At 48.2% G+C, this 19,670-nt stretch overlaps 1 protein-coding gene across 1 annotated transcript in view; it reads left to right on the top strand.

Annotated features, from left to right (window-relative positions):
• IPO4 (importin 4) overlaps nucleotides 1-19,670 on the top strand; it is a 2,281,504-nt gene that overhangs the window by 422,115 nt on the left and 1,839,719 nt on the right. The window lies entirely within an intron of this gene.

Raw genomic sequence — 19,670 nt, 5'->3', positions numbered from 1 at the left:
GCTGATCAGATATAGTACTAATTTGGCACAGTTCTATTTCAAGGAACTACAGTGGAAGGATAATCTTTTAGACTTCGTCAAGGCATTTGCAAAATTCTATGACGATATTGGGTTGTTTATGGATTCAGAGAAAATACACAAGACCGAAAACTGGGATTGCAGGTAAATAACTATGCATTCTTTTTCATGGGATTCTCTCGGGTATCCATGGACAGTAGATTAGAAGAGCAAGCCGCTAAACTCACAGCTCTGGATGAGGATTCTAAATGTGAATGTGAAGAGAGGGAAGTAAATCTTTATGTAAGTATATGTTTTCAGTTTTGCTAGTTTTAATAGCTTTTTTTAAACCAACAAAAGATATTTTGATCCTATGATACAGTGAATTATGTGATGGAAGTGATGTTTTCAAGGAATGTAGCAATGGATTCTTTCTTTGAAGTAGCCTTGTTTGGAAAAGTGAAGAACTCCCCCCATGCCTCTGCACTGATTAACAGCCCTTAGGGTTTTGACTGCAGGAGTTTGGAGCATATAGGCCTTTTCCTCATAAAGAGAAAAATATTGAGAAGAGCCCATGGATGTGAGTTTTGTATCCATCTAGTTTGTTTTGGGAAAAACTCTCAGCATCTATAATACGTTCAAGTTTGGGCTGATGGATATTCACTTAAAGCAGTACTAGACACCGGCTGCTGTCAATCTTTAGTTCAGGACGCCTGACCATATAATCCCCCTAGAAAATAACAAATATATAGATGGGGATACTGAAAAGCACCCCTTGGCTAAATTGGCCACTGGATAACTCTTGCATGGAATGACAGATTTGAGTGATCCCTAACTTACCGAAGGATATGATAATTGGGACAGACGCTTCTCAATTTGATACATTTCTGTCCACTCGCCTTACCTATACATCAACACAGTGGGATCTTCCATTTGCCCAAGAAGAACTAGTTAGTGGTACCTGCAAAAACCTGTAAATTGGAAGATAAGCAGGTCCGAGAATAAAGGACCTCATTAGTCCTTGCTTGGTTTGTTGTAGGATATCGATAGTGAGTATGCCCCAAAGATTGAACCCCTATTTAAAAAACAAAAAAACAATCAAGCTAAACAAGAAGAAACTGATCACAAGGTAGGATCTCAGTTTGTTATAAGGGAAGGGCTACTTTACCATAATGTTCAGATGACTGCTCCAGTACAATTACTAGTACCAAAGAACTTCGATTACAGATTTTTTTTTTTTGGGATCCACACATTTACTAGGAGGGCATTTCAGACCATAAGAGACTGCATGCAAAAAGAATGTTTTCCGAACACTCTACTGGCCTGGGAAGTTAGCACATATAAAGTACTGTAAGAATTGTTGCTCCTGCCAGTTGGTTAGCCCTCACAGACCTCCTAAAGCCACCCCCTTCAACAAATCCCTTTTTATTGGAACCCCATTCTAAAGAGTAAGCATAGATTTGGTGGGACTGTTATTACCGTTGGCAGAACATCCAGGACAGATTATAAAGCAATATCTTTATTGTGTTCTGGAAGCTAGGCCGAAAGCCATTGAAGAAAAGGTTGAAAATATTTTGAGGCTAGTGGTGATCAAAACATCCAACAGCAATTGTAGCTGTCCTGTTTTCAATCAATCAATCAGGATTGATAATGTCCATATAATCACCCAACAGGGTATCCAGGTGCTTGCAGGCCCCGGTGCCTTATTTAAACAGTCAGATGTTGAGGGCCATTTGGAATTTCAGAATTGAGATGATGGTCTGGAGGTGCGTGGGGCAATAGATTCACCCATATGGGCGGTATATTTTGCATTCTGGAGGTTCCACCCTGCCAGACTCCATCAAAACGGCTGCCTTCCCCTGCCGGTATCCAGCTCTATGAGCACTGGGGTGTGGTCCAAGAGACCCCTTGGCAGAATCTCCGCCGCCACCCTATTAGCCATTGCCCGGGGAGCAAAAATATAATCCTGTGTTTAGAGAAGGATTTGTGGACTGCTGAGAGGTAAGTGTATCCCCGAACCGCGCCATGAGCACGCTGCCATGTGTCAATCCAGTCTATTCCTATCACCAGAGAGTGTAGTTTTGTAGGAAGATCGCTCCTATGACCATCTCCACCCCCTGTCCTATCCTGAGCCGTGTTCATATCATTCCAGTCCCCACCCACCACAGATAGCACATTGGGCATATCGGCCCATAGCGATTGCAGCTGCACAATTAAATTCCACTGCAAAGGGGGAGGGGCATATACACTACCTAAAATCAGGGGGTCCTCCCCGACCCTAACCCAGATAAACAAGTAGTGCCCCTGCATGTTGGTCCACTGCTGCTCATGCGTGTATGGGACCCTTCGATGTAACAGTATAGTCACGCCTCAGGACCCTCTCATAAAGCCAGCATGAAAAACCTGTTGAAACCGATAGCTCTGCAGGCAAAGGGCCTTCGTGCCCATGAGATGTGTCTCCTGTAACATAAGAATATCAGCCTTCGCCCTCTTCGCGTGTTGGAGTATGGCCCCCACTTAATCTTGTCTAGGACCCCTCGTATATTCTAACTTAGGATACGGAGATCACCCTGCGTCCCTTGCCCACCATAGGGCATTCTAACCATAGGGGTTTGCATCATTGTTCAACTCTAATATTGAGCCTCTGTGGCATGTGTGTAGCATGTAGCGGACCTGTAATGGAAGTGTGGTCTGTAAACCCCTTCCCAACAAACCCCCCACCCCATACCTCAAAGAAAACACTGAAGTATCTGTTGCGGCAGGACTGGTCCCCGATCCCCAACCGGGGGATGGGCACTGCCCCAACCAATGGATCCCCAACTCACAGTCCATGACCACCTGGCAGGGCTCCCGCCAGCTCACACCTGACGGTAAAGCAAGCCCAGTTCAGGACATCCCTGTAATCAATAAATGAAGTACCACAGCCTTTCGCTCCCTAGGAGGAGCAGCAGTTTTATGGCACCAGGGTTAGCTCATGGCCACTGCCTTTAGACCGGAGGTTCAAAAAAAGATTCTGGATCTGCCATTTGACGGGGAGGATTTGTTTGGGCGTCTGGTAGATGAAACCCTTCAAAGTATTAAGAAGGACACGGATACGGCGAAGGCCTTGGGTTTGTTGCAGTATCCGAAGGTGCCCTTTTGAGGCGCCCGAGGCAGAGGACAACCATCTTACAGAGGTGGATACCAACAAGGGAGATACACCTCCTATTCTTCCTCATCACAGCACTACCGGCAGCAATACGGACAGACACAGTCTGGAAGCTGCTCTAAATCCGCTCCCAGAGAACGAGGAGGTCGTCCTTGTAAAGACAGCAATAAAAGGCAATGACCACCTTCGGTGTCCGGATTCTTATGCTCCTACCCCTCCAAATGTTCCCCTGGGTGGAAGAGTAACTTACTATTTACATCAGTGGCAGAGGATAACATCGGACAAATGGGTCCTCCACATAATAAGATTCGGACATACTCTAGAATTTCTACACTTCCCTCCTCCCACAACACCTACGTATCAAGAAGTCAAACATCTATCTCAGATGCATCGGGAGATTCTGGCAATGCTCCGAAAGGGAGCAATAGAACCGGTACCGAACTCCCAAAGAAGAGAAGTATTTTATTCCCGTTTTTTTTTTTGATCCAAACGAATGCTCTCAAGTGGGGTCCGATCCTGGACCTAAGGTCTCTAAATGCCTATGTCAAAAAACAGTCCTTCAGAATGGTGACCCAACAAGATATTCTGCTACTCTTAAACCCAGGAGATCAAATGACCTCCCTAGAGTTGTGGTAAATTTAAATTACCTATACTTAATTTATGCGGTAAAGTTCAATAAGAGTAACTCAGTCAAAAATAAGAGGCAGAGTCCGTGGCATCTGAGTTTTATGAATGTTTTATTCCTTAAAAAGGAATTGGTTCGAACCAGGTAGCATGATCCATCACCACAAGGGTTCAGGAAGGGAATGGATAGGGACATGTACAATGCTTTATTAACAGCACATCATATATATAGTCAATGCATTACAATAGTGATAGATGCAGAAGGCGTAACAGCTGAGAGAAACGAGATAAGAACACATGTACGTAACAGAAGGCGTGCATGAGGGCGTACACGGAGGTGTGTGCTAGACACGTCACATAGAGGTGTCACAAGTGGGTGGATTCATAGGGGAATCCTGCAGTGTCAGCAGAAATACATGGCATGGATGCGCGCGCAGCAGCATGACGTGTGATTGACGTGAAACTGGAGGGTGAAGGGGACTTGACATTTAGCCCTACATGAGGAGACAGAAGTCTGGGGTGTCAGAACAACCTAATCCCAAATCATATCTAATATCTTGTGTTTGAGGAACTGTATTATCTAGAAGGAAAGGTCTCTCGGGCAGAGGCTATTCTATACTGACTGCTAGTGCGTGCATATGTGACTACGTGTCTACGTGTAAAGCAAGGGGGCCATGGGCCTACCATGGTAACAGGAGCAGGAAATTACTTGCACGGAGACAGAGAGGCCGGGCCCTTTGCTCTGCAGCTGGGAAGGATGTTTTCCTAAACTACTAGACAGGAATGTATTTTCGAGGAGCGGAGCAGATAACTTGAAGGCTGAATACAGTTTTGGCAGGCAAGCAGGTCGAGCCAGGCACCGCTCGCCGCGCAGGGAGTAAGTCAAGGGTCAGGAAACAGCAGACTGCAGCTTTCAGAGACAAAAGGCAGAAAGGGTTCGATGGCAGGAATCAGGGCCTAACTCACCAGAGCTAGTGAAACATGAAAGTGCACCATGTAAAGACGTTGGCAAGGCACACTTAGGAACTGAATATCCGACCCATTCATGGTGGATCTGAAAGAGGACATGTTAACGTTGGACGCAAATGTATTTGCGTCTTCATAGCTGAAAGTGGAGGGAACATACATGTACTTGAAGCACGTACATGGAGCCGTTGGGGTCTACGATAGGGGACACAATTGACCATAAAAATTCATATTACCTCAGAGTTACAGGATGCATATTTTCATTACTCCAGTATTGGAACTTTCATAGATTCCCATTGCTTGTATAATTCCCCGTCGTCGGAATGGGAGCCTCTGTAATTAAATATATATATATATATATATATATATATATATATATATATATATATATATATATATATATATATATATATATATATATATATATATATATATATACACACACACACCTAGGTAAATACACCCTAATAGGTACAAAAAAATAGGCCTAGGCCTCATTATATTTTGTAGCCTATAGGTGTCTGTGAGAAGGTGGCCTGATATGCAGTGCTCACTATTCTAGTGAACACTATGTATCAGTCCAGCAACCCTTATTGATGATTGGTTGTAAGTCAACCTTATAGACCAGCTATCCTAGTAGCATGGATACGAGCAGTCTAAGGCTAAAGACTCGAGAGGGCGTGTTAAGCCAGCTGTTTACCACACATATACCCCTTGAACACCAAGTGTAAGGACACCACACAAGTGTTATGAAAATAAACAGTTATTTATTAAAGATCACAACAGCCCTGTACTCTTTATGAGGACAGGGTACTAAGCACAAACCAAAACTCTTACAAAAATACTTAAGTTAGCACAGTATATACAAATGCCCGAGGGGCACGGAAAACCATATACTCTAAAAGTGGAATGTGAAATTCCTAGCAGGTAAGTACAGTACTAATAGCTTTTGGAATCGCTAGGACTTGACTAGGGAATCGTTAGATTACTTCTAGGAGGCCTAGGGGACTCGGGTGCAGTGTGTGCACTCTCACGCGAGATGCGGACAAAAGTCTATGGTAGCTAGGAAGTAGAAAGTTAGTGTTCTCGGGCGAACCCGACCTGGTAGGGAGAAAACGAAAGTAGATTCTGACCCTTGGATAGTGAGGCTATGCTGGGGCACCGAAATGCCGAAGTTACCTAGCCCAGGGGCTGCAGCTGCATAGGTCTGAAAAGACGTCGGGAATCCTCGTAGACGGACCAGGAGCCGGAAGAAAAGATGCTGGCCGGTGACCAGTGAAGAAAGTTCAGTTGGATCCAAGCCTGGATCTCGAAGATAGATGACACCTGAAAGCAGAGGGGACCAAGTTCGAGACTACTAGCTAGTAGTCAGTGGGCACCAGGAGGGCACCGGATGGTAGCCACCTCGACAAGGTGAGTGGGTGACGCTGGAGCTCGAAGATCTCACGGACCAGGAGGCGTTGTCGGCGACCAGGATGGAGGATCGAGCTGTCCCACGAAGATAGAAGCTGTCGGCGTCGCTGGACCCAGGATTGGGCAACAAAGCCTTGGCAAATTCAAGCCCACGCGGTGGACTCAAAATGGCGTCTGGAGTGGACCAGGAGGGTCCGGGGTGCCTCTCTTCAAGAAGGAAGCAAGGGCCAGTCTGGAGCAACCAGACCAGCAGTCGTGAAGTAGTTGGGCGTCGTTCAGAAGGCCACAAGCCAGCCGGCTAGTAGCCAAACAACGCGGTGCACAGCAAACAGCAGAAGGGCCCCACGCAGATCGTGGAGATGCAGGGAGGCTGACCTTGGGTGCTGGAGCTGCGCAGGGTCGGGGCTTCTCGGACCCCAAAGCACTCACCAGTGGAGGACACGGTGGGCTTGCAGTAAAGATGTCGTGCAGTCTTGGCGATCGTCAGTCCCTCGAGGTCTCGTCGCACTCACGGTTCTCAGCTTGGCTGTAGAGGTGAGTAGAGGTCAGAGGTGCCAGGGAAGCCAGGTCTCGTCGAGCTGGGTCGTCGGATTCGTGATGAAGGACTTGCAGCAGACCGCAGTGTTCTTTAGGATGGTGCCCGCTTGATGCAGGGTGACTACTCCTTAGCCACAAGGGAGAATCTTGAAGAAGAAATCGTGAAGTCCTTTCGAAGAAAGTGGTATCTTGATTCCAAAGATGATCTAATTTGAACAGGGGGCCCGCTCCTATGTTTATACTAAAAAAGGGGGCTGACCCGGTGACTAGGTCCTGCCTATGGGTGGGACCAGGAGGTGGGTGGTTACACCCCTCTCCCCTGCCGGACTTCCCCAGGCCAGGGGCTGGTGTGCCCCTGGAACTGGTTCTGACTGGCCTATGCGTAGTGAGCACCGGGGTGCCACTCAGCAGTCACCTTCCTGAAAAGCCCTGCCTACCCAGGATACACAAAACCATGTCTGGGACGGTGCTAGCACCGCCCCGGACAGGAAACCCTTTGTCCAGGCCTCCCTCGCTGGAAGGACTCCCAGCAGCAGGAGGTCAGACTCGTGTCTGTGGTGGCAGCATCCATTTTGTGGAGCTGAGGCTTCAGTTAACTTTAACCGGGGTTCACAGTTACATACATGTCGTGTCCCTCTAGAAGGGTGGAATGCTAACCCCGTCGCCAGAATTGGCGAGGGGTTAGTATTCCAATTCGTATGACACCGTACTCGACATGTTTTGATAAAGCAATACCAAAGATAGCATTTAACCGCGAGGATTATAATGCACTTAAGAGTATATGGTATGCGATATCATGGAACAGCTATTAGGACTTGATTCCGCAAGCTGCAGACAGGCTCAGCTCATGCCAGAGCACCATCTCACACGATTCCAAGCACTCTGCCTTCAGGATTGTTAAGGCCTGCCATAGGAGTGACTGATAGGAATCTGTGTGTCCATTTTAGGGTTAGGTATAGGTATACTACACCTACAGCAAAGGGTGATTACACGACTTTGCCCCAGCTGTCATGCAGCCAGTTGTGTCAAATTTAGGAGGCCAGCCAGGGGTGGCATAATACATGCTGCAGCCCTGGGTACACCTATGCCCTGAGTTACAGGGTCTGATAAGGTGGCCCAGTACCAATTGGTAGATGCACCTAGGGTACATGAGGTAATTTAGAAAGAGAACAGCCAGGCTGTGGGTCTGATTGGCAGGCCCACAGCCAGAGAAAGTCGTAAACCAGTGAAACAAAAGCAAAAAATCTGGGTGATCATAGGATTGCAGACCCTACTCTCCTACATGACCCCCCCCCAAACTTTGGGACAATAAGCTAACCTCGACCAGGTGAGTCTTCTTGTTCTAAGTGGAAATATCTGGAGAGCCCATCGGCATTGCCATGATCAGTACCAGGTCTATGTTCCACTGTAAAGTCCATCCCCTGTAGGGAAATGGACCACCTAAGCAGTTTGGGGTTTTCACCCTTCATCTGATTTAGCCACAAGAGGGGCTTATGGTCGGTCTGAATCTTGAAGTGAGTGCCAAACAAGTATGGCCTCAGCTTCTTCAGGGCCCAAACCACAGCAAAGGCCTCCCTCTCAATAGCTGACCAATTCTTCTCTCTGGGGGTCAGCCTTCTGCTTATAAAAGCAATGGGCTGATCCTGACCATCAAAATTCAGTTGAGAAAGAACAGCTCCCACACCCAACTCAGAAGCATCTGTTTGGACAATGAATGGTTTGGAGTAGTCTGGACTCTTAGGGATAGGTGCTGTGCACATGGCCTGCTTTAGGTCATCGAATGCTTTTTGACAGCCTGCTGTCCACTGAACCTTTTTTGGCATTTTCTTACTTGTCAGTTCATTTAATGGTGTCACAATGGAACCATAGTTCCTGACAAACTTTCTGTAGTATCCAGTCAGGCCCAAGAAAGCTCGAACCTGAGTCTGGGTGGTTGGAGGAGCCCAGTCCCTGATTGACTGTATTTTGCTCTCCAGTGGCTGAACCTGGCCTCCACCTACAAGGTGGCCCAGGTATACAACCTGTGTCTGCCCGATCTGGCACTTGGTGGCCTTGATAGTGAGGCCTGCTGCTTGCAGAGCCTCTAACACTTTCCTCAGGTGGACCAGGTGATCCTCCCAGGTGGAGCTAAAGACAGCAATATCATCTAGATATGCTGCACAGAAGTCATCCAGCCCAGTAAGGACTTGATTCACCAACCTTTGGAAGGTGGCAGGTGCATTTTTCAGACTAAAGGGCATTACCACAAATTGATAATGCCCACCAGGGGTTGAAAATGCTGTCTTGGGCTTGGCATCCTCAGCTAACCTGATTTGCCAATACCCAGCTGTTAAGTCAAATGTACTTAAGTAGTTGGCAGAAGCCAATCTATCTATAAGTTCATCTGCCCTTGGTATTGGATGGGCATCAGTCTTAGTGACTGCATTGAGACCCCTGTAGTCTACGCAAAACCTCATCTCTCTCTTACCATCTTGGGTGTGAGGCTTTGGCACTAGAACTACTGGACTAGCCCAAGGGCTATCTGAGGGTTCAATGACTCCCAATTCCAACATTTTCTGCACTTCAGTTTTTATGCAGTCTCTAACATGATCAGGCTGCCTGTAGATTTTACTCTTAACTGGCAGGCTGTCACCAGTGTCAACCTCATGGGTGCACCAATTGGTCTGACTGGGTGTCAGAGAGAACATATGTCTGAAAGACTGAAGAACCTGTTTACAGTCTTTCTGCTGATGTTCAGAGAGGCTGCCACAAAAGACAACACCATCTACTGACCCATCATCAGGATTCTGAGTGAGCAGGTCTGGGAGAGGGTCACTCTCTTCCTCCTGTCCCTCATCTATGGCCATGAGCAAGCTCATGTCCTTCCTGTCGACATATGCTTTGAGCCTGTTGACATGGAGTACCCTGTGGGGACTCCTGGGAGTTCCAAGGTCCACCAGGTAGGTGACCTCTCCCTTTTGCTCAAGAAGTGTGTGGGGCCCAGACCATTTGTCTTTGAGTGCTGCTGGGGCCACTGGCTCCAACACCCACATCTTCTGTCCAGGCTGGTAAACAGTCAGGACAGCCTTTTGGTCATGCCAAGCTTTTTGAAGTTCTTGACTGGCCTTAAGGTTTTCAGATGCCTTCTCCATATACTCAGCCATCCTGGAGCGGAGACCAAGTACATAGTCCATTATGTTGGTTGCAGGCTTTTTGAGAGGTCTCTCCCATCCTTCCTTCACCAAACACAAGGGGCCTCTTACAGGATGCCCATACAGAAGTTCAAAAGGGCTGTAGCCAACCCCCTTTTGTGGGACCTCTCTGTAAGCAAACAGAAGGCAGGGCATCAGGACATCCCATCTACGCCTGAGGGTTTCAGGTAGTCCATGAATCATCCCTTTTAGGGTCCTGTTGAACCTTTCAACAAGCCCATTGCATTGTGGGTGATAGGGTGTAGTGAATTTGTAATTGACACCACACTCCTTCCACATAGCAGTTAAGTAGCTTGACATGAAGTTTGCACCTCTGTCAGAGACAACCTCCTTAGGGAAGCCCACTCTGGAGAACACTCCAACTAGGGCCCTTGCCACCACAGGTGCTGTGGTGGTCCTAAGTGGAATAGCTTCAGGATACCTGGTGGCATGATCCACTACCACCAGTATAAACCTGTGCCCTGATGCTGTCTGGGGTTCCATTGGACCAACAATGTCAATCCCCACTCTTTCAAAGGGCACCCCCACCACAGGCATTGGTATAAGGGGGGGCCTTTGTTGTGCCACCTGAATTACCACTGGCTTGGCAAGTGACACAGGAGCGACAAAACTCCTTGGTATCCTCATTCATGTGAGGCCAGTGAAAGTGTGAGACAAGCCTGTCCCAAGTCTTTGTCTGGCCTAAGTGACCTGCTAAGGGAATCTCATGGGCCAAGGTAAGTAGGAAACCTCTCTGAGACAAGGGTACAACCAGCCTCCTGGTCATGCCAGGCTTGGGGTCTCTTGACTCAGTGTACAGGAGTCCCTCTTCCCAGTATACCTTGTGGGTACCTGTGGCGTTCCCAGCAGCCTCAGCAGCAGCCTGCTGTCTGAGGGGTTCAAGAGAAGGGCAGTCTAACTGGTCCTTCCCCAGGTCTTCCCTTGAGGGTCCCCCTGAACCCAAGAATTCAACTTGATCAAGTTCAAACTCTCTAGGCTCAGTTTCCCTCAATTCCTGTAGGTCAGCCTCCTCTGAGACTTGATCCACAACCTGGGGCAAGGGGGAAGGCACAGCCTTAACCCTACTGCTCTTTTTCTTGGAAGGTGTCTGGTCCATTGTTCCAGGATCCAGCACCTGTTCAGTGGGGCATTTCCTGGCCTGTGACCTGGTCACAGCGAACACATGTGCTGGCAAACCTAACATTTCCAGGTGAGTCCTCTGCTCCACTTCTGACCATTGTGATGACTCCAAATCATTGCCCAACAAACAATCCACTGGGAGGTCTGAACTAACTACAACCTTCTTTTGGCCAGTTACCCCTCCCCAGGAGAAAGCTACAATTGCCATACTGTGATTGGTAGTGACATTGCTTGCATTGGTCACCAGGAAATCTGTACCTGGCATGATCTGTCCAGGGTCCACAAAGCTAGGTGTCACCATTGTGACACTGGCACAGGTGTCCCTATAGGCCTGAGACATTTTTCCATTAATGAAAGGTGTCTGTCTGTATTTGCCCAAAGTATTGGGACTGATGTCAGAGGACATATCCATATCCCCTGTACTGACAAGGACAGCCTGAGTAAGGGTGCCAACTAAGTTGTCACTCCCCTCAGAACCCAGGGTTAACCCATCTAAACCCTTGGGAGGTGCACTACCACTGCTGGCTGTACTAGGGGGCACAGGTGCCTTAGGGGCTGCAGTGGCAGGAGTCTGCCCTCCTCCTTTCTTGGTGCACTCACTAAACCAGTGAGTTTTACTTTTACAGTATTGGCACCACCTTTTAGATTGGCCTTCTTTCTTCTTTTGGGGAGCCTGACCCCCACCCTCTTTGGGTTGTTGGGGACCTGTCGAAGACTTCTGGTCATTTTGTTCCCCTTTAGAATCTTTACCCTTCTGGTCTGCTTTCTTCTGACCACCTTGATTCTGGCCCTGGTTCTGTTTAACTCTTGTTCTAACCCATCTGTCTGCCTTCTTTCCCAATTCTTGGGGAGAGGTCAGATCTGAGTCAACAAGATGCTGATGCAACAACTGGTTCTGACAATTGTTTAAAATTTGTTCTCTCATCAAATTGTACAATCCTTTATTATCAGTAACCTTACTGCCCAGCAACCAGCCCTCAAAAGCCTTAGTGGCACAATCTACAAAGTCAGCCCAATCTTGAGACTGAGTTTTCTGGGTATCCCTGAACAGCACCCTGTACTGCTCAGTGGTTAGGCCAAACCCATCAACCAGTGCACTTTTCAAGACGTGGTAATCATTAGCATCCTCTACCCTTGTGGTGAGGAGCTTGTCTCTTCCTTTACCTTCAAAGGAGAGCCACAAGATAGCTGCCCACTGACTTGGGGGAACACCTTGCACAGTGCAGGCCCTCTCAAAAGCAGTAATCCATTTGTGGATGTCATCCCGTTGTTTAAAGGGGGGCACTATCTTACCAAGGTGTTTTGTATCAAAACTCCTTTCCCTATTGCTAGGTACAATGCTGCCACCAGTGGGGACTGCCCCACTCAATTGTTGCTCTCTAGCAAAGGCAAGCCTTTCTTTGGCCAGGGCAAGTTCTTCCCTTTCAATCCTCAGATTGGCTGCCTTTTCCTTCGCTACATACATTCTCCTCTGGGGAGATGTCATTCCCCTCTGAGAGGAACGTTGAGAGCCATTGGTATGAAGGGATCTGCCAGAGTCTCTGGATAGAGACCTAGCTCGTCCATTCCCAATGTTAAGCTGACCTGAGAGTGGCCCCAGGGCTCCCCTAGAATCCCCCTCATGTCTGCTTAAGTTGGTCCTGGTTAGTCTAACGACTTCTACCTGTCCCTGATCTGCCTCACCCCCAGATCCCAAGTCATCATCCTCATCATCAGCATCATCTGCTTCCTGAAGGGGATGGTCCTGGCTCTCAAAGGGTCCCTGTAGGGAGGGCATAGTGCCTTCTGACGTAGAGGGGTCTGGGTTACCAGCCCTCCTTGCATCATAAGTCTCTAAGAGACCAATCAGAAAAGCAGTTGTGGGGTTAGCCCCCTGCTTAATCTTCCTAGAGGTACATACTTGTCGTAACTCATGGAAGCTAAGCACAGTATATCTTGAAGGGATGACCTGTGGAGGGTCAACTGACACAAGGGGAGACTCAGCGTTTCCACCTTTGTCTGACATACTGTTTCTAGTGTGGTGTAAGTGATGCACCTACCTACACTATGTGTTACCTACTGATCCCTTGCTAGAGTTGCAGCAAAGGTGTGCTAAGCCTTGAGGAGCTACAACAGCTGGTTCAGTAGAACTCAGAGTATTCTAAGCTTTAGTTATATGTACCTAACAGTACTTTATGTGATCTTTCAACAAGATATTCTTAGGATACGTGTGGTAAAACAACAGCAAGCTCAAATCCCACCGCTGCCACCAATGTGAGAAGGTGGCCTGATATGCAGTGCTCACTATTCTAGTGAACACTATGTATCAGTCCAGCAACCCTTATTGATGATTGGTTGTAAGTCAACCTTATAGACCAGCTATCCTAGTAGCATGGATACGAGCAGTCTAAGGCTAAAGACTCGAGAGGGCGTGTTAAGCCAGCTGTTTACCACACATATACCCCTTGAACACCAAGTGAAAGGACACCACACAAGTGTTATGAAAATAAACAGTTATTTATTAGAATCACAACAGCCCTGTACTCTTTATGAGGACAGGGTACTAAGCACAAACCAAAACTCTTACAAAAATACTTAAGTTAGCACAGTATATACAAATGCCCGAGGGGCACGGAAAACCATATACTCTAAAAGTGGAATGTGAAATTCCTAGCAGGTAAGTACAGTACTAATAGCTTTTGGAATCGCTAGGACTTGACTAGGGAATCGTTAGATTACTTCTAGGAGGCCTAGGGGACTCGGGTGCAGTGTGTGCACTCTCACGCGAGATGCGGACAAAAGTCTATGGTAGCTTGGAAGTAGAAAGTTAGTGTTCTCGGGCGAACCCGACCTGGTAGGGAGAAAACGAAAGTAGATTCTGACCCTTGGATAGTGAGGCTATGCTGGGGCACCGAAATGCCGAAGTTACCTAGCCCAGGGGCTGCAGCTGCATAGGTCTGAAAAGACGTCGGGAATCCTCGTAGACGGACCAGGAGCCGGAAGAAAAGATGCTGGCCGGTGACCAGTGAAGAAAGTTCAGTTGGATCCAAGCCTGGATCTCGAAGATAGATGACACCTGAAAGCAGAGGGGACCAAGTTCGAGACTACTAGCTAGTAGTCAGTGGGCACCAGGAGGGCACCGGATGGTAGCCACCTCGACAAGGTGAGTGGGTGACGCTGGAGCTCGAAGATCTCACGGACCAGGAGGCGTTGTCGGCGACCAGGATGGAGGATCGAGCTGTCCCACGAAGATAGAAGCTGTCGGCGTCGCTGGACCCAGGATTGGGCAACAAAGCCTTGGCAAATTCAAGCCCACGCGGTGGACTCAAAATGGCGTCTGGAGTGGACCAGGAGGGTCCGGGGTGCCTCTCTTCAAGAAGGAAGCAAGGGCCAGTCTGGAGCAACCAGACCAGCAGTCGTGAAGTAGTTGGGCGTCGTTCAGAAGGCCACAAGCCAGCCGGCTAGTAGCCAAACAACGCGGTGCACAGCAAACAGCAGAAGGGCCCCACGCAGATCGTGGAGATGCAGGGAGGCTGACCTTGGGTGCTGGAGCTGCGCAGGGTCGGGGCTTCTCGGACCCCAAAGCACTCACCAGTGGAGGACACGGTGGGCTTGCAGTAAAGATGTCGTGCAGTCTTGGCGATCGTCGGTCCCTCGAGGTCTCGTCGCACTCACGGTTCTCAGCTTGGCTGTAGAGGTGAGTAGAGGTCAGAGGTGCCAGGGAAGCCGGGTCTCGTCGAGCTGGGTCGTCGGATTCGTGATGAAGGACTTGCAGCAGATCGCAGTGTTCTTTAGGATGGTGCCCGCTTGATGCAGGGTGACTACTCCTTAGCCACAAGGGAGAATCTTGAAGAAGAAATCGTGAAGTCCTTTCGAAGAAAGTGGTATCTTGATTCCAAAGATGATCTAATTTGAACAGGGGGCCCGCTCCTATCTTTATACTAAAAAAGGGGGCTGACCCGGTGACTAGGTCCTGCCTATGGGTGGGACCAGGAGGGGGGTGGTTACACCCCTCTCCCCTGCCGGACTTCCCCAGGCCAGGGGCTGGTGTGCCCCTGGAACTGGTTCTGACTGGCCTATGCGTAGTGAGCACCGGGGTGCCACTCAGCAGTCACCTTCCTGAAAAGCCCTGCCTACCCAGGATACACAAAACCATGTCTGGGACGGTGCTAGCACCGCCCCGGACAGGAAACCCTTTGTCCAGGCCTCCCTCGCTGGAAGGACTCCCAGCAGCAGGAGGTCAGACTCGTGTCTGTGGTGGCAGCATCCATTTTGTGGAGCTGAGGCTTCAGTTAACTTTAACCGGGGTTCACAGTTACATACATGTCGTGTCCCTCTAGAAGGGTGGAATGCTAACCCCGTCGCCAGAATTGGCGAGGGGTTAGTATTCCAATTCGTATGACACCTTACTCGACATGTTTTGATAAAGCAATACCAAAGATAGCATTTAACCGCGAGGATTATAATGCACTTAAGAGTATATGGTATGCGATATCATGGAACAGCTATTAGGACTTGATTCCGCAAGCTGCAGACAGGCTCAGCTCATGCCAGAGCACCATCTCACACGATTCCAAGCACTCTGCCTTCAGGATTGTTAAGGCCTGCCATAGGAGTGACTGATAGGAATCTGTGTGTCCATTTTAGGGTTAGGTATAGGTATACTACACCTACAGCAAAGGGTGATTACACGACTTTGCCCCAGCTGTCATGCAGCCAGTTGTGTCAAATTTAGGAGGCCAGCCAGGGGTGGCATAATACATGCTGCAGCCCCTGGCAGCCCTGGGTACACCTATGCCCTGAGTTACAGGGTCTGATAAGGTGGCCCAGTACCAATTGGTAGATGCACCTAGGGTACATGAGGTAATTTAGAAAGAGAACAGCCAGGCTGTGGGTCTGATTGGCAGGCCCACAGCCAGAGAAAGTCGTAAACCAGTGAAACAAAAGCAAAAAATCTGGGTGATCATAGGATTGCAGACCCTACTCTCCTACAGTGTCCTTATGCAAAAAGACCCAAACTCACATTAGCAACCAATCAGATTAGCCTCACCCTGTGGAACCTTCCTGAGACAGCTCAGAGCCTCAGATTTTCTACCGCATCGTTGGTGACAGGGAGTCTCCTTAGAGCTCTGCTCTAACTTCTACTTTGAGATATTATTTAAACTGTTTTCTGACGGGATTTGTTCAAAATTTAACAATGGCTGATCAGGAAAAGATATTTATCAAATAAAGGGAGAATGATCAATGGATCAACGGACACTATTTATCACTAGAGCAAGTGAAGGGTCCAGTCGCAGCGTGTGCCCGTATAGGGTATTGGTAGCTCAAAGAAGGGGGTTGCTGCACTGTTCCTCAAAAAGGGGAGAAAGATTAGGAGAAGCTGACGTGACCTAAGGTGTGGGTAGTACACCTTTGGGCATCCATTTAGTTGGATGTATTTGCCTCACACACCCCAAAGGGTGTCATGCTTCATCATCGGCGGTTGCTCCTCGTCGGGGGGGCGGTGCAATCCCCAACGGGCTCACCTCTAGGAGGGGCTCTTTAGCGGAGATCTTTTATATCCAACAGCCCTATGGTGAAGTGAGGGTATGTGGGCAGAGTTTCAGATGGACTCGGTGTAGTGATTAAAATGCAGTAGGGGATGCCGGAAACAACTTTATTCTGGGGGTCCCCCTACTACAATTAAAACCAGTGGAGAAAGGCAAATTACTAGGGGTAACCTAAATTAGGTAAAGTAATCCTAGAGAGGCCTTAGAAAACAGTGGGTCAACATGTTTCTCGCGTTCGGTTAATCACCTGCGATTCATCAGGACCTTTAGAAGTGAAAAAGAAATATTAACATGCGAGTGTCATGTCTGTGGTGTAGGTGTATATTACCTTGGTGGAAAGTCCTATGCCTATATAATGAGACAAAACAAAACATTATAAATAATATTTTTCCTTCATCAACAGCATGAACTGGGTCAGCGTCAGCAAGTACAGTTAGGTGAGGCATGCTCCAAGTGGTGTTGGGGGGGAGTACCCAACATAAACATGCCAAGTGGAGAGCAGCGTGCAGTGCAGAGATCACACGCACACTGTATTGGTGAATGAAAAGCATTCGTATAAAAACCAGTGTTTAAAAGCAGCAGTGTTATCTAAAAAACACCATCCATTCTGTGCAGTGTCAATATGTATCAGAGATATAACATCGTATTATCATACAGAAGGTAAACCAAGCAACTGCAGAATAATGGCTCACCTAAGGGTCAAGGTCTAAGAGCCACATGAGTGCTCGGCGGGTCAGTTCAACGAGGGCAAGCCTTCAGGTGTGGCTGTAATGCATACAGGATGTTTAGACGAGGGACCCCAAACTAGCGAGGTCAAATACTGGCGCCAGTAACGAGGCTCCTCCCCGCCGGGTCCCTATAACAACAAACACCGCCATACCTACCCATCTATCCGAACTCGGCGGAGATGGGTAGGTGCACCCACGCGGTCTCGGGACGAGTAAGGTAAGGCGGAACTACATAAAATTACCAGGGCCCACCCAGTCCATGCTAGCCAGTATTTGACCTCGCTAGTTTGGGGTCCCTCGTCTAAACATCCTGTATGCATTACAGCCACACCTGAAGGCTTGCCCTCGTTGAACTGACCCGCCGAGCACTCATGTGGCTCTTAGACCTTGACCCTTAGGTGAGCCATTATTCTGCAGTTGCTTGGTTTACCTTCTGTATGATAATACGATGTTATATCTCTGATACATATTGACACTGCACAGAATGGATGGTGTTTTTTAGATAACACTGCTGCTTTTAAACACTGGTTTTTATACGAATGCTTTTCATTCACCAATACAGTGTGCGTGTGATCTCTGCACTGCACGCTGCTCTCCACTTGGCATGTTTATGTTGGGTACTCCCCCCCAACACCACTTGGAGCATGCCTCACCTAACTGTACTTGCTGACGCTGACCCAGTTCATGCTGTTGATGAAGGAAAAATATTATTTATAATGTTTTGTTTTGTCTCATTATATAGGCATAGGACTTTCCACCAAGGTAATATACACCTACACCACAGACATGACACTCGCATGTTAATATTTCTTTTTCACTTCTAAAGGTCCTGATGAATCGCAGGTGATTAACCGAACGCGAGAAACATGTTGACCCACTGTTTTCTAAGGCCTCTCTAGGATTACTTTACCTAATTTAGGTTACCCCTAGTAATTTGCCTTTCTCCACTGGTTTTAATTGTAGTAGGGGGACCCCCAGAATAAAGTTGTTTCCGGCATCCCCTACTGCATTTTAATCACTACACCGAGTCCATCTGAAACTCTGCCCACATACCCTCACTTCACCATAGGGCTGTTGGATATAAAAGATCTCCGCTAAAGAGCCCCTCCTAGAGGTGAGCCCGTTGGGGATTGCACCGCCCCCCCGACGAGGAGCAACCGCCGATGATGAAGCATGACACCCTTTGGGGTGTGTGAGGCAAATACATCCAACTAAATGGATGCCCAAAGGTGTACTACCCACACCTTAGGTCACGTCAGCTTCTCCTAATCTTTCTCCCCTTTTTGAGGAACAGTGCAGCAACCCCCTTCTTTGAGCTACTGATCAGGAAAAGAGCCTATTCAGGCCTTGTGCCACTTGAGGACAAACACAAGGACTGTATATATTGTTTATACCCTGGCATAAGGCAGAAGAAGGTAAAATATGCAGGGTGATGTCTGTTAAGACCCTTCGTGATCGTGAGGGAAGATTGCTTATTTGGCTCAGGAAGTTGGAAAAGCAGGATGGAGTGGTATCAAGTGATGAGGAGGATGCCAGGTCAACGTCTTCTAAAACTTCTCTAAATAGGGGTAGATCATCTGTAGAGGTATCATCTGAACCCCCCTCAAAGACTGTGCGTGGGACCTCTGATAGGTCTGGCAAGCCTGAGCCTGGCGAATCTCCTCACGGAAGTGTAAAGGAGAGGGAAAGGCAAGCACCTCAGGTGCAGAAGGCAAATCTTGATGAGGGCTCGGCTGGGCCTTCACATCAAGATAAAGTTTTTAAGTCCTTCAAGAAACCAACTGTAGAAGCTTCAACATTGGTTAAAAAAGGCTCCAAAGCCTCTTCAGTGACTTTGTCTCCTCATCCGTCGACGAGCCATCCCGCGACGACGACAGCGAAGGCGTCGACAAAGACTTCAACGACGATGCCGTCGACTAAGACAGCGTCGACGACGATAACTACGTCGACGGTTACCACCTCGTCGACTAAGACAACTCCGTCGACGATGAATATCCCGTCGACGGTGGCAATCTCGTCGACGACAATCTCGTTGACTATGACAGTTCCGTCGACGATGATGAGCCCGTCGACTATGATGAGCCCGTCGACGGTGACTATAATCTCGTCGACAGCCCCGTCAACGGTGACTATAATCTTGTCGACAGCCCCGTCGACGATGGAAGTACAGCCTATGGATATGGTGGACTCATTTATGACGCTGTCGACGGCAGGTGCAAGGGAAAGCACCAGGAAAAGGAGGATAACTCCGGATATGACATCACCTAGAAAGGTGACTTCATTACCTCCAGCCCTGTTATTGGACGAAGAGGACTACTCAAAGGAGGAGAATGAGATGTATGGAGATGCATATAGTCCATCACAGTTGCATCTTAAATACCATGATTCTGACCAAGAAAATGAGTATTATTATCAGCAA

The sequence above is a fragment of the Lissotriton vulgaris genome, chromosome 5 (assembly GCF_964263255.1).
Source record: "Lissotriton vulgaris chromosome 5, aLisVul1.2, whole genome shotgun sequence".
Classification (NCBI taxonomy): Eukaryota; Metazoa; Chordata; class Amphibia; order Caudata; family Salamandridae; genus Lissotriton; species Lissotriton vulgaris.
The sequence above is the reverse complement of the archived record's forward strand: the minus strand, read 5'-3'. Positions and strand labels throughout refer to the sequence as shown.